At 42.4% G+C, this 12,781-nt stretch overlaps 1 pseudogene; it reads left to right on the plus strand.

The window, feature by feature from the left end:
• Positions 1–285: 285 nt before the first annotated feature.
• LOC103285553 (DNA (cytosine-5)-methyltransferase 3A-like) lies at positions 286–8,244 on the plus strand (annotated as a pseudogene).
• The last annotated feature ends 4,537 nt before the right edge of the window (positions 8,245–12,781 follow it).

Raw genomic sequence — 12,781 nt, forward strand, 5'->3', positions numbered from 1 at the left:
GTGGGACCTGCAGGAGGTGGCCAATCAAAGATTCTCTCCCATCCTTGATGTTTCTATCTCTCTCTCCCTCTCCTTTCCTCTCTGAAATCAATAAAATAATATTTAAAAAATGAAGTTGATTTTCTTCTACAGGAAAATGTTTTGTGTGAACATTTTTAAAAAATAAATAATTAATTTAGGATAAATGCCTAGGAGTGCAATTTATGGATTGCATGTTTAGATTTTTAAGGAACTGCCAACATGAGCCAGACCACAGAAGGGCTGCAGCTGGCCTTATGGGCTGAGGAGAAAGCCAAGGTGATTGCAGTAATGAACTTTGTGGAAGAAAACCAAGGGTCTGGGGAGTCTCAGAAGGTGGAGGTGGCCAGCCCTCCTGCAGTGCAGCAGCCCATTGACCCTAAATCCCCCACTGTGGCCACCATGTCTGAGCCTGTGAGGGCTGACGCTGGGGACAAGAACACCACCAAGGCAGCTGATGACAAACTGGAGTATGAGGATGGCTGAGGCTTTGGCACTGGGGAGCTGGGATGGGGGAAACTGCATGACTTCTCCTGGTGGCCAGGCCACATTGTGTCTTGGAGGATGACAGGCAGGGACGGAGTAGCTGAAGGCACCTGCTGGGTCACCTCTGGTGGTTCAGAGATGGCAAGTTCTCAGTGGTGTGGGTGGAGGAGCAGATGCCGCTGAGCTCCTTCTGCAGTGCTTCCCACAGGACACCTACAACAAGCAGCCCATGTGCTGCAAAGCCATCTATGAAGTCCTGCGGGTGGCCAGTAGCTGTGTGGGGAAGCTGTTCCCAACGTGCCATGACGACCATGAGAGTGACACTGCCAAGGCCCCGAAGGTGCAGAACAAACAGATAATGGAATGGGTCCTTGAAGGGTTCCAACCCTCTGGCCCCAAGGGCCTGGAGCCACCAGAAGAGGAGAAGAACCCCCTACAAAGTTTACACAGACATGTGGGTTGAAACTGAGGCGGCTGCCTATGTGCACCACCCCCATCAGCCAAAAAGCCCAGAAAGAGCACAGCTGAGAAGCCCAAAATCAAGGAGATTGTTGACCAACGCACAAGAGAGCAGCTGGTGTAGGAGGTGTGGTGGAAGTGCTGGGACATTAAAGACCTTTTGCATCTCTTGTGAGAGCCTCAACGTCACCCTGGGACACCCTCTCTTCATCAGAGGAATGTTCCAAAACTGCGAGAACTGCTTCCTGGATGTGCCCACCAGTACGATGAGGACAGCTATCAGTCCTACTGCACCATCTGCTGTGGGGGGCGCTCGGCGCTCCTGTGCAGGAACAACTTCTGCAGGTGCTCTTGCGTGGAGTGTGTGGATCTCCTGGTGGGACTAGGGGCTGCCCAGGCAGCCATGAAGGAAGACCCTTGGAACTGATACATGTGCAGGCCAAGGGCACCTATGGGCTGCTGCTAAAATGACAGGGCCACTGGTGCTCTCAGCTGCAGATGTTCTTCGCCAATAACCACAACCAGGAATTTGGCCCTCAGGAGGGTTTCCCACCTGTCCCAGCTGAGAAGAGGAAGCCCATCTGGGTGCTGTCTCTATTTGATGGAATTGCTACAGGGCTTTTGGTGCTGAAGGATTTGGGCCTTCAGGCGGATCCTTATATCACCTCGGATGAGTGCGAAGACTCCATCACGGTGGGCACCGTGCGGCACCAGGGGAAGATCATGTACGTCCGGAACATCCGTAGCGTCTTGCCGAAGCATATCCATATCCATGGATTACTTAGAAGTGTGCTGTTTGGTTTCCAAGTGTTTGGAGAGTTACCTGTTTTCTTTCTGTTGTTGATTTCTAGTTTGGTTCTATTGGGGTCATAAAATATATTTTGTATGGTTTAAAATTTCAATTTTTTGAGGTTTGTTTTATGGTCTAAGGTATGGTCTTTCTGGGCACTTGAAAAGAATGTGTATTCTGTTATTATTGGTATCGTGTTTTATAAATGTCAATTACATTACATTTAATCATTACAATTAGATTCTGTTGGTTGATGGTGTTTTTGACTTCCTATATATTTTTGCTGATTTTCTGTCTAGATGTTCTATCAATTGTTAAGAGAGGGATACTGAAATCCTAGACTGTAATTGTTGATTTGTCTAAGTCAGTGGTTCTCAACCTTTCTAATGCCGCGACCCTTTAATACAGTTCCTCATGTTGTGGTGACCCCCAACCATAAAATTATTTTTCGTTGCTACTTCATAACTGTAATTTTGCTACTGTTATGAATCGTAATGTTAATATCTGTGTTTTCCGATGGTCTTAGGATCTACAGCAACGGTTCTCAACATGAGGAACTGTATTAAAGGGTCGTGGCATTAGGAAGGTTGAGAATCACTGGTCTATGTCTTCTTGGTGGATTGACTTTTTTTGTCATTATATAATGTCATTTTTCATCTCTGGCTTCCCCCCACTCGAAGTCTACTTTATTTAATATTAATAATGTCACTTCTGCTTTCTCTTGATTGATGTTCTTCTTTTACTTTCAACCTGCTTACATCATTGTACTTGAAGTGAATTTTTTGTAAAGAGTATACAGTTAGGTCATGTTTTTTAATCCACTCTGCCAATATCTGTCTTTTAATTGATGTATTTATACCATTTCTACTAATAAAAGGGTAATATGCTAATTAGGGCGGATGTCTTCTGGACATCCTTCCGGACAAAGCTGTAGCGGCTGCGAGGGCTGAGGCTCAGGCAGCCATGGATGGCTGTGAAGGGCCCAAGCTTAGGCCGGCAGTGGCAGCAGTAGTGGGGTAATGGGGGCGGCGCCTTCCCCTGATCCCCCAGGTTGCCTCCTGCAGAAGGAGGCCAGACTGCAGCTTAGACTGGGGGCCGAGTCAGAGGTGGTTAGGGGCAATCAGGCTGGCAGGCAGAGGCAGTTAGGGGCAATTGGTCAGGCAGGCAGAGTGTTAGGGGTGATCAGGCAGGCTGGCAGAGGGGTTAGGGGTGATCAGGCAGGTAGGCAGGCAGGTTAGGAGCCAGCAGTCCCAGATTGAGAGAGGGATGTCCAACTGCTGGCAGTCAGACATTCCCTGAGGGGTCCCAGATTGGAGAGGGTGCCGGCCTGGCTGAGGGACCCCCCCTCCCTGTGCATGAATTTCATGCACCAGGCCTCTAGTTTAATGTAATTATTGATATCTTAGGGTTTAAGTTTGCCATTTTACTTTTTGTTTTCTATTTGCTCTTTCTGGTTTTGTTTTGTTTTGTTTGTTTGTTTGTTTTTTGCCTTTGGAGAGGGAAATGGAATTAGCAGCGTTTTTATTCTCTTTTCTTAATGTTATTATTATTTTTAATAAAAATGATTTTAAGTATAATAACATTACATGCAATAAACATTAATATTTCAAGAAAAACTATTTTAAATATAATAATGTTACATGCAATAAATATTAACATTTCAAGAAAAAGATTTTAAATATAATAATATTCCCCAAATTCTATTAACATAGTATAAAATCACAAAAGTTATAGGAAATATTAAAAATCTGCAAATAACAGGTTTACTTCTATTATATTCTAAAATATTTTTTTCCTCTGGCTCTATTTGGTTCATTATATTCCACAATTGAGTGAGATCATACGGTATTTATTTTTCTTTGACTGGCTTATTTCGCTTAGCATAATGCTCTCCAGGTCCATCCATGCTGTTGCAAATGGTACGAGTTCCTTCTTTTTTACAGTAGCATATGTATTCCATTGTATAGATGTACTACTGTTTTTTAATCCTCTCATCTGCTGATGGGCACTTAGGCTGTTTCCAAATCTTAGCTATTGTAAATTGTGCTGCTATGAACATAGGCGTGCATATATCCTTTCTGATTTGTGTTTCTAGTTTCTTGGTATATATTCCTAGAAGTGAGATCACTGGGTCAAATGGGAGCCCCATTTTTAATTTTTTGAGGAAACTCCATACTGTTTCCCACAGTGGCTGCACCAGTCTGTATTCCCACCAGCAGTGCACGAGGATTCCTTTTTCTCCTCATCCTCACCAGCACTTGTCATTTATTGATTTGTTGATGACAGCCATTCTGACAGGTGTGAGATGGTACCTCATTGTCATTTTGATTTGCATCTCTCGGACGATTAGTGACTTTGAGTATGTTTTCATATGTTTCTTAGCCTTCTGTATGTCCTCTTTCAAAAAGTGTCTATTTAGGTCCTTTGCCCATTTTTTGTTTGGGTTGTTTATCTTCTTTTTGTTAAGTGCTTTTACTGTTTCTCATTTCTGTCTTTTTCCTGCCTTTTGGTGAGTTGGCCTTATTTTTTCTACGTACATTTAGACAGTGTTATAAGTTTTTCTTTACACATCAAACATAATTTAGAAAACTCAAAAGAAGGAAAATGTATTTGTTCATATTTTTACTCTTTCTATTGCTCTCCCTTCCTTCCTGATGTTCTAAGTTTTCTTGGACATAGAGGAACAGAATACTCAGACATTGCTGGTGGAAATATAAAATGGTACAACTATTTTGGAAGATGGTTGAACAGTTTTTAATAAAGTTAACAATACTCTTACTTATATGACTCAACAACCTCTCTCCTAGCTACCGAAAAGAAATGAAAACAACCCAAATGAAATGAAAACTCAAAAATCTATGTGAGTTTTTATAGCTGCTTTATTCATAAATACCCCAAACTGGAAATAATCTAAATGTTCTTCAACTGGTGAATAGTACATCCATACAGTGGAATATTAATCAGCAGTAAAAAAGGAAAGAACTACTGTTAATGCAACAACATGAATGAATCTCAAATACATATACTATGTGAGGGAAGCCGGCCTCAAAAGGCTACATCTGGTGGCATTTATTTTACATGGCATTCTGGACAAGGCAAAACTATAGAGACAGAGAACATATGAGTGGTTGCCAGGAGATAAGAGTGGGAGAAACGTTTGATACTTAAGGGTCAGGGTGAAGGAGCCGATCTGTAGCTTGTCTGTGCTGACTATGCATTTGTCAATACCCATAGAACTGTACACCAAAAGAGTGAATTTTACTCTATGTAAGTTAACAAAGAAAGTTTAAAATTTTCTAAGAGAAAATTTATAAGAGAAAAAGAAAAGATCACTTTAATAGATTACCCACTTATTTCAGAACTAGAACACTATGATCAAGTAATTGCTGCCAAAGATTGCTGTGGGCCAGGCCATTCTGATGATTTCTCTGACCCTGTTGCCTTTTAAAGTGACCATACCTATCTTGCCTCTGGTGGTTACTTGCTGCCACCTGGCCCCTGCCATGCCGGGATCCCATCATTGCTATTAAAACCCATTTCTATGGTAGTACTTCCATCTTCCTCCCTGAGCATGCAAATAAAAATCAGCATAGCACCTTTCAAGAAAATGTCTCTCTCTGGGCAAGGCCACATCTTTCTTGTCAGGATATGGCCACCTTGGATTGACACCACTTTCACACAAAGTTATCTACAGACAAGCCACAATTAATCTAGGTACAACTGGTCATTGAGCTCATGGGAAATCCACAGTTGTAAAAGCTATTTCTGGAGTTCATATTGTCAGGTTCAAAAATGAACTAGAAATATTACAATCAAGCTTGGATATGCTAATGCTAAGATTTACACACTTGATGACTCAAGTTGTCCTCATCCAGAATGTTATAGATCCTCTGGAAGTAGTGCACCCAATGAGTTTCCTACAGACATTCCAGAGACCAAAGGAAACTTCAAATTATTCAGACACGTCTCCTTTGTTGACTGTCCTGGCCATGGTATTTTGATGGCTACGATGCTGAATGGTGCAGCAGTGATGTCTGCATCTCTTCTACTGATAATTAGAAATGAGTCTTGTCCTCAGCCTCAGACTTCTGAACACCTGGTTGCTATAGAAATCATGAAATGAAGCATATTTGAATTCTATAAAATAAAATTGATGTGGTAAAAGAAAGCCAAGCTAAAGAACAGTATGAACAGATCCTTGCATTTATACAAGGTACAGTAGCAGAAGGATCTCCTGTTATTCCAATTTCTGCTCAGCTGAAATATAATATTGAAGTTGCCTGTGAGTACACAGTAAAGAAACTCTAGTACCCCCAAGAGTCTTTATTTCAGAACCCCGACTTATTGTGTTTTTTAAAAAATATTTTATTAATTTTCTACAGAGAGGAAGGGAGAGGGAGAGTCAGAAACATTGATGAGAGAGAAACATCAATCAGCTGCCTCCTGCGTGCCCCCCACTGGGGACGTGCCCGCAACCAAGGTACATGCCCCCTTGACCAGAATCGAACCTGGGACTCTTTAGTCCGAAGGCCGATGCTCTATCCACTGAGCCAAACTGGTTAGGGCTACCCCGACTTATTGTTATCAGATCCTTAGAAGTCAACAAACCTGGCTGTGAAGTTGATGACCTTGAGGAGTGTGTGGCTGGTGGCAGTATTCTAAAAGGAGTGTCAAAGGTGGGCCAGGAGATAGAAGTCAGACCTGGTATTATTTCCAAAGATAGAGAAGGAAAGAGAACTCATATGTAAACGGATATTTTCCAAAATCGTATCACTGTTTGTGGAACATAATGATCTTCAGTATGCTCCTTCAGTAGGTCTTATTGGAGTTGGAACAAAAATTGACCCCACTTTGTGAAGGGTTGATAGAATGGTGGGGCAGGTCCATGGTGCAGTTGGAACTTTACCTGAGGTCTTCACAGAATTGGCAATCTCCTATTTCCTGCTTAGATGGCTTCTAGGTGTATGCACTGAAGGAGAGAAGAAAGCAGAAAAGGTGCAAATGTTATCTAAGAATGAAGTGCCTCTGGTGAACAAAGGATCCCTGGTAATGGAGGAAGAGTTAGTGCAGTAAAAACTGATTGGGCAAAAATAATTTTGGTGAATCCTGTGGGCACAGAAGTAGGAGAAAAAATTGTGATTAGCTGAAGAGTTGAGGAATACTGGTGTTTAATTGGTTGGGGTAAAAATAAGAAGTGGGGAAATAATCAAGCCAACAGTAGACAATGACTGAAGAATTTCAGTGAAATAATATATTTTGATAAAGGCAGATTTTTTCTTAATAATCTACAGGTGTATTTTCAAAGCAATACTGGGGAATGGATTTCACAGCTCATAACCTTAGTAGTAGTTGTTATTCTCATTTTTTTGGTGAGGAAAATTTAACTTCTAGTACTAAAATAAGATCTATAATAAATGCAAAAACTGGCATAATATTGGATTTAATCTATCAGAAATTAATCATTCTCCAATGATGTCTAATATATATATCAAGGCAGGTTTGAAATAAAACTATTTGCTACAACCAGCTTTTGCTGTAGCACACATACCACCTAACCTGTTTGAAATAAAGTTTTTTCCCTCCCTTTTATCTTCATGATTCATCTTTGAGTAGTTCTAGGCTTGAAAGGTTGTTATATCAGTAAAAACTCCAAGACACAATTTCTTGAAGACCAGTTTCCCTTTGCCTTATATTTTATGTTGCTTTACCTTTGCAATTTTGAGTGAATAGAAATTAATGTATTCTACTAAAATTATCCTTTAGAGTGTGCAAACAAAAACAAAACAAAAGGATAAAAGCCCTGGCCAGGTGGCCCATAGTGTTGGCCTGTGCCCCAGAGGGTCTCAGTTTTGATTCCCAGTCAAGGCCATGTATCTAGGTTGCAGATCTGATCCCCACCCCTGGTCAGTTTGTGTGTGGAAGCAAACCAATTGATATTTCTCTCTCTCTCCTTCTCCCCTTCTCCCTCCCTCCCCCTCTGTCTAAAACCAATGAAAAAAATATCCTCACTCCTCTGGTGAGGATTTTAAAAAAAGAAAAGAAAAGGTTGCAACTTCAATTCCTGGTCAGAGCACATATCTAGGTTGTGGGTTTGATCCCTGGTTGGGGCACATACATGAGGCAACCGATCAATGTTTCTCTCACATAAATGTTTCTCTCACGTCTATGTATCTCTCTCTCTCAAAATCAATAATGATGATAATAATAAAAACATATCCTCCAGTAAGGATTAAAAAACCAAAAATCAAAGAATAAAAACAACTAAGAAAACATCTCTTACACGTGTATTTCTCAATATTGCAGTGAAGGGAACATTCCCTAGGGACTCTTAGAGAAATTATTTAGGAGCAAGTGAGTGGATTGTAAGTGATAAATATGCTCCAACATATCCCTCTCCCTCATTCTTTGGATTCCTTCCTCTGAATCATGCTGTCAGACTTCTGGTAACTCAGCTTCATTTATTGTATGCCTCTACTGAGTCCAGGTTTTAGCCAGTCAATGAAAGAAAGAGGTCAAATCAATCCAAGTTGCTGGAGTCAGAACACGGAGTTTGGAATCTTTGAACCCACATAAATAAACGCTATCAATAAATTCAGTCCAATTTACCAGTAAAACTGTGTTTCTTCCTCTCTGGTTTAGCACCCTTAGGATCCAACCCCACACATATTCCTCAAGTTTGTGTCTACATAAATTAGCAAAATGTTTTGGTTTGTGTGTCTTCTCCTCTAGAATCAGATTTTGTGCTTGTTCCCCAGCCTATGCACCCAAGACATCCATTGCACATTAGTTACCACAGGTGAGGCCCGTACAGTCTTCAAGCAAGACAGGACCAGCCTCATTAGACAGAGAAGGAGAGGCTGCCTTTGCCAGCCAGTGAGATTTAGCGAGGCCTGGGTAGTCAGCATCTTGAAATACGTATATCCCAAAGCCCCTTTGCCCATTCTTAGGATCCTCCTCAAGGCCTTGGCTTTTATGTAAGACGTGCTTGTGATTTCAACTTGTGATGTAGTTCAACAACCTGCAGCGTCCGGTTTCCAGTACATCTGCCTGTGACTGCAGGAGTTGAAAATACATTTAGGAAGTCTTAGAAACAGCCTGGTCATCTTGAGCCAAGAATGTAAAACTTTGAGCTTTCCATTTTCTTTCTTTGAGCTCACCAGTGCAGCCAAAGCTGCCAGACCACAGCAGAGCCCTCAATTTCCTTTTCCTTGCCATTATGGTCTATTGTAACAGCTGCGTAGTCTGCCAAAGCCTTGCCTTCCAGGTAGCCCCAGGTGGTAAAGGAAGCTACTGGTTTTGCCATTACATGTGTTAACTGGGACTTCACTGCCTTCAAACCCAGTCAGATCAGATAACTGCTCCCAGATCTCCTTCTTGAAGGTCTCACACCTGACTCTAGTTGCAGGAAACAGAAAGCACTCTAGCGTAGTCCGACCCTATAGACATACTCCTGCTGTGTGACCCATGGTCAGGAAGCTACTACTTTCTCCTGATACAGCTGCCTCTTGGTACTCACAAAACCAATGACTGGACACTGGACACTGCTCCAGACAAAGCCAACAACCCCATGACCACGCTTGCCAGCAGAAACAACCAGAGCAGCAGGAGAGGGTCTTTGTCTCACTTACACCTTCCAAATATGATTGAATTTCATCTAACGAGTAGAACACAACTCACATCCTAGCTGCAAGGGTGTCTGAGAATTGTACGTTTTAGCTTTATGACCTCTGGAGCAGAAAGGCATGGATTTGGAATGAAACTGAGTGACAATCCATCCTGTCCCCTGCATTTGGACTTTGCAGCCAGATTGCCTGGGTTTGAATTCTGAGCCTCAGTTTTTTCATCTGTAAAATGAGGCTTATAATACTACTCATCACATAAGGTGGTTGTTAAAATGAATTAAATTAATATGTGTAAAGTACTTAGCATAGAGCCTGACACATAAAAACATTCAATGTTAGTTATTGTTATTAAAATTGCCAGTGCTGTTATAATTCATTCAGGATGAAACAAAGTTGAATAAAACAGGGTACCTGCCTTCAAGGAATTTACAATCTCATGAAGGAGGTGAGAAATAAATAGCTAAGTATGCTATGAGGCAAAATAAAACAGAGGCAGTTGGAAAATACAGTTCTGAAGCTCCAGAGAGACTAGGGCTGGAGATAAATATTAAGCTATCAGCTCAGAGATGACAGTAGAGTCAAGGAATAAAAATAAGATTGCTCAGGGAGAGGAAGGGCTGAGGACAGCTGAGATGCCTATGTCAGAGGGCCAGCCGAGGATGCAGACAGGCAGCCCAGTCAGTGTGGCTCAGTGGTTGAGTGTCGACCTATGAACCTGGAGGTCATGATTCGATTCCCGGTCAGGGCATGTGCCTGGGTTGCGGGCTCCATCCCCAGTGTGGGGTGTGCAGGAGGCAGCCGATTAATGATTCTCTCTCATCATTGATGTTTCTATCTCTCTCTTTTCCTCTCCCTTCTTTTCTGAAATCAATAAAAAAATTTTTTTTTTTTTTAAAAAAGGATGCAGATAGGCAGAGACAAGACCAGGGGAGTACAGTGGCATGGATTCCAAAAGCAACAGGCCTCAGGGTCAAGTGCCACAGGCTGAAAAGATGAGCAGGTAGAGGAAGCAGTTGGACTCGGACTGGTGGCCTCTGAGGGGCTTTAGTGGCAGTGTGGTGAGGGAAGTGGAGAGAACTTTGGGGTGAGGTAGTTGACAGGCCACCCTTTTCCAATCCCCTCTGGGTTCCAAGGGAACCTAAAGGCACACACAAGTGGAAACTAAATGTGAGGGTCAAGGGTCCTGCTTCCCCAGTTATGCAAGGCTAATTCCATCATCTCCTTCCGTTTTGACTCAAATGCCACCTTCTTCCAGACTGCCCAACTTAAAATTGCAACCTGCCTCTCCCCTCTTATAACAGGCAAAACAATTACCTGCTGGATGGGCTTCTATATTCAGCGGGGCTGAATCATATTGTTGCCTGCTGGAATTACCCCTCTTTCAAAAAATGTCCATGCCTAACCCTCAGAGCCTGTGAATATTTTACCTTATATGGCAAAGGGACCTTGCAGCAATGATTACGGGAAGGATCTTGAGATGGGAGGTCATCATGAATTGTCTGGGTGGACCTGATGTAATTCAAAGGGCATTCTTATAAGAGGGAACGGGAGTCTGAGTCAGAGAAGGAGACGTGATGGCATGGAGGCAGATGTCGGAGAAAGAAAGAGACTTGACGAAGTTATGCAGTTGAGTTTGAAGATAACAGGTGGAGCAGAAGTTAAGGAATGCAGATGGCCTCTAGAAATTGGACAAGCAAGGGAAACCGATTCTCCCCTTGAGCTTTTGCCCTGCCCACACACTGATTTTAGGATTTCAGAACTCCCGAACTTAGGGTAGCAAATGTGTTGTTTTAAGCCACTGAGTTTATGGTTATTTGTTTCAGCAATATAGGAAACTAATACACCCCCCAACTCCTGATTCCCCATTCCTATTCTATTTTCCCCCATAATACCTCTTCTAGCAATTATATAATTTACTCATGATATTTATCATTTATTATCTGTCTCCCTCTGCTAGAATGTAAGCTCTGCAAGAGCAAGGATGGTCTGTTTTCTTTATTCCTGTATCCCCAGCTCCTAGAACAGTTCTTGACACATAGTAGCTGCTTAAAAAATATTTGTTGAATGACTCATTGAATGAATGGAGTAGGACAGAAACAAAGATGGGGGCAACAATTCTTCCCTGGAGGCTGTAGGTTCCTGTACCATTATAAAAGTTAACAAAATCTTTTTGTATTTGAATCAGCAGTGTGTGGTTCAAAAGGTGCAAAGAATATGCAAGGGAAAGTAAGTCTTTCTCCTATCTTGACTTCCCTACACCAGCTTTTCTCTTCAGAGACAACCATTATTTCCAATTTCCTGTGTATCTTTCCAGAGATCTTTGCATATACAAGAATATATGCAAATGAATATTATCTAGATATATAGGTATGTGCATATATACTGAGTGGCCAGATTATTATGATCTCTGAACGCATAATAATCTAGCCACTCAGTGTGTGTGTGTGTGTGTGTGTGTGTGTGTGTGTGTGTGTGTATTAGAGGCCTGGTGCATGAATTCGTGCATGGGTGGGGTCCGGCCAGCCTGGCCAGGGGGAGGGGACATGGGCGGTTGGCCAGCCTGCCTGCTGATCGAACTCCTGGTCGAGGGGACAATTTGCATATTAGCCTTTTATTATATAGGATATACACTGAGTGGCCAGATTATTATGCGTTCAGATATAATAATAATCTGGCCACTCAGTGTATATTATATATATTATGTATGTACTTGTTGTTTTTGCCTTAACCACCCCCCTCCACACACACACACAAATGGCAGTAAATGAGCCATTCTGCCTCTTCCATATCATTTATTAACTTAGTATCTGGTCTGGATTGCACCTAGACAGGAGATGAGTGAAAGGGGACAGATAATTCCATGTTATAACTTTGGAATTGCTAATTTTCCCATTTGGCATTTGGGGGACAAAATGGGTTACCTCCCACAGGGATGAGGAAGACTGCCCAAAGGCATTGGGCAGTATGCTGTTTAAAACAGGGGTGTCGCCGAAACCGGTTTGGCTCAGTGAATAGAGCATTGGTCTGCGGACTGAAAGGTCTCAGGTTCGATTCCGGTCAAGGGCATGTACATTGGTTGCGGGCACATCCCCGGTAGGGGGTGTGCAAGAGGCAGCTGGTCGATGTTTCTCTCTCATCGATGTTTCTAGCTCTCTGTCCCTCTCCTTTCCTCTCTGTAAAAAGTCAATAAAATATATATTTTAAAAAACACACAACACAAACAAACAAACAAACAAACAAACAAAAAACAGGGGTGTCACCCAGCCAGTGCGGTTCAGTGGTTGAGCGCCGACCTATGAACCAAAGGGGTCATGGTTCGATTCCTGGTCAGGGCACATGCCTGGGTTGTGGGCTCCATCCCCACTGTGGGGTGTGCAGAAGGCAGCCAATCAATGATTCTCTCTCA

This window comes from Eptesicus fuscus, chromosome 7 (genome assembly GCF_027574615.1).
Source record: "Eptesicus fuscus isolate TK198812 chromosome 7, DD_ASM_mEF_20220401, whole genome shotgun sequence".
Taxonomy (NCBI): Eukaryota; Metazoa; Chordata; class Mammalia; order Chiroptera; family Vespertilionidae; genus Eptesicus; species Eptesicus fuscus.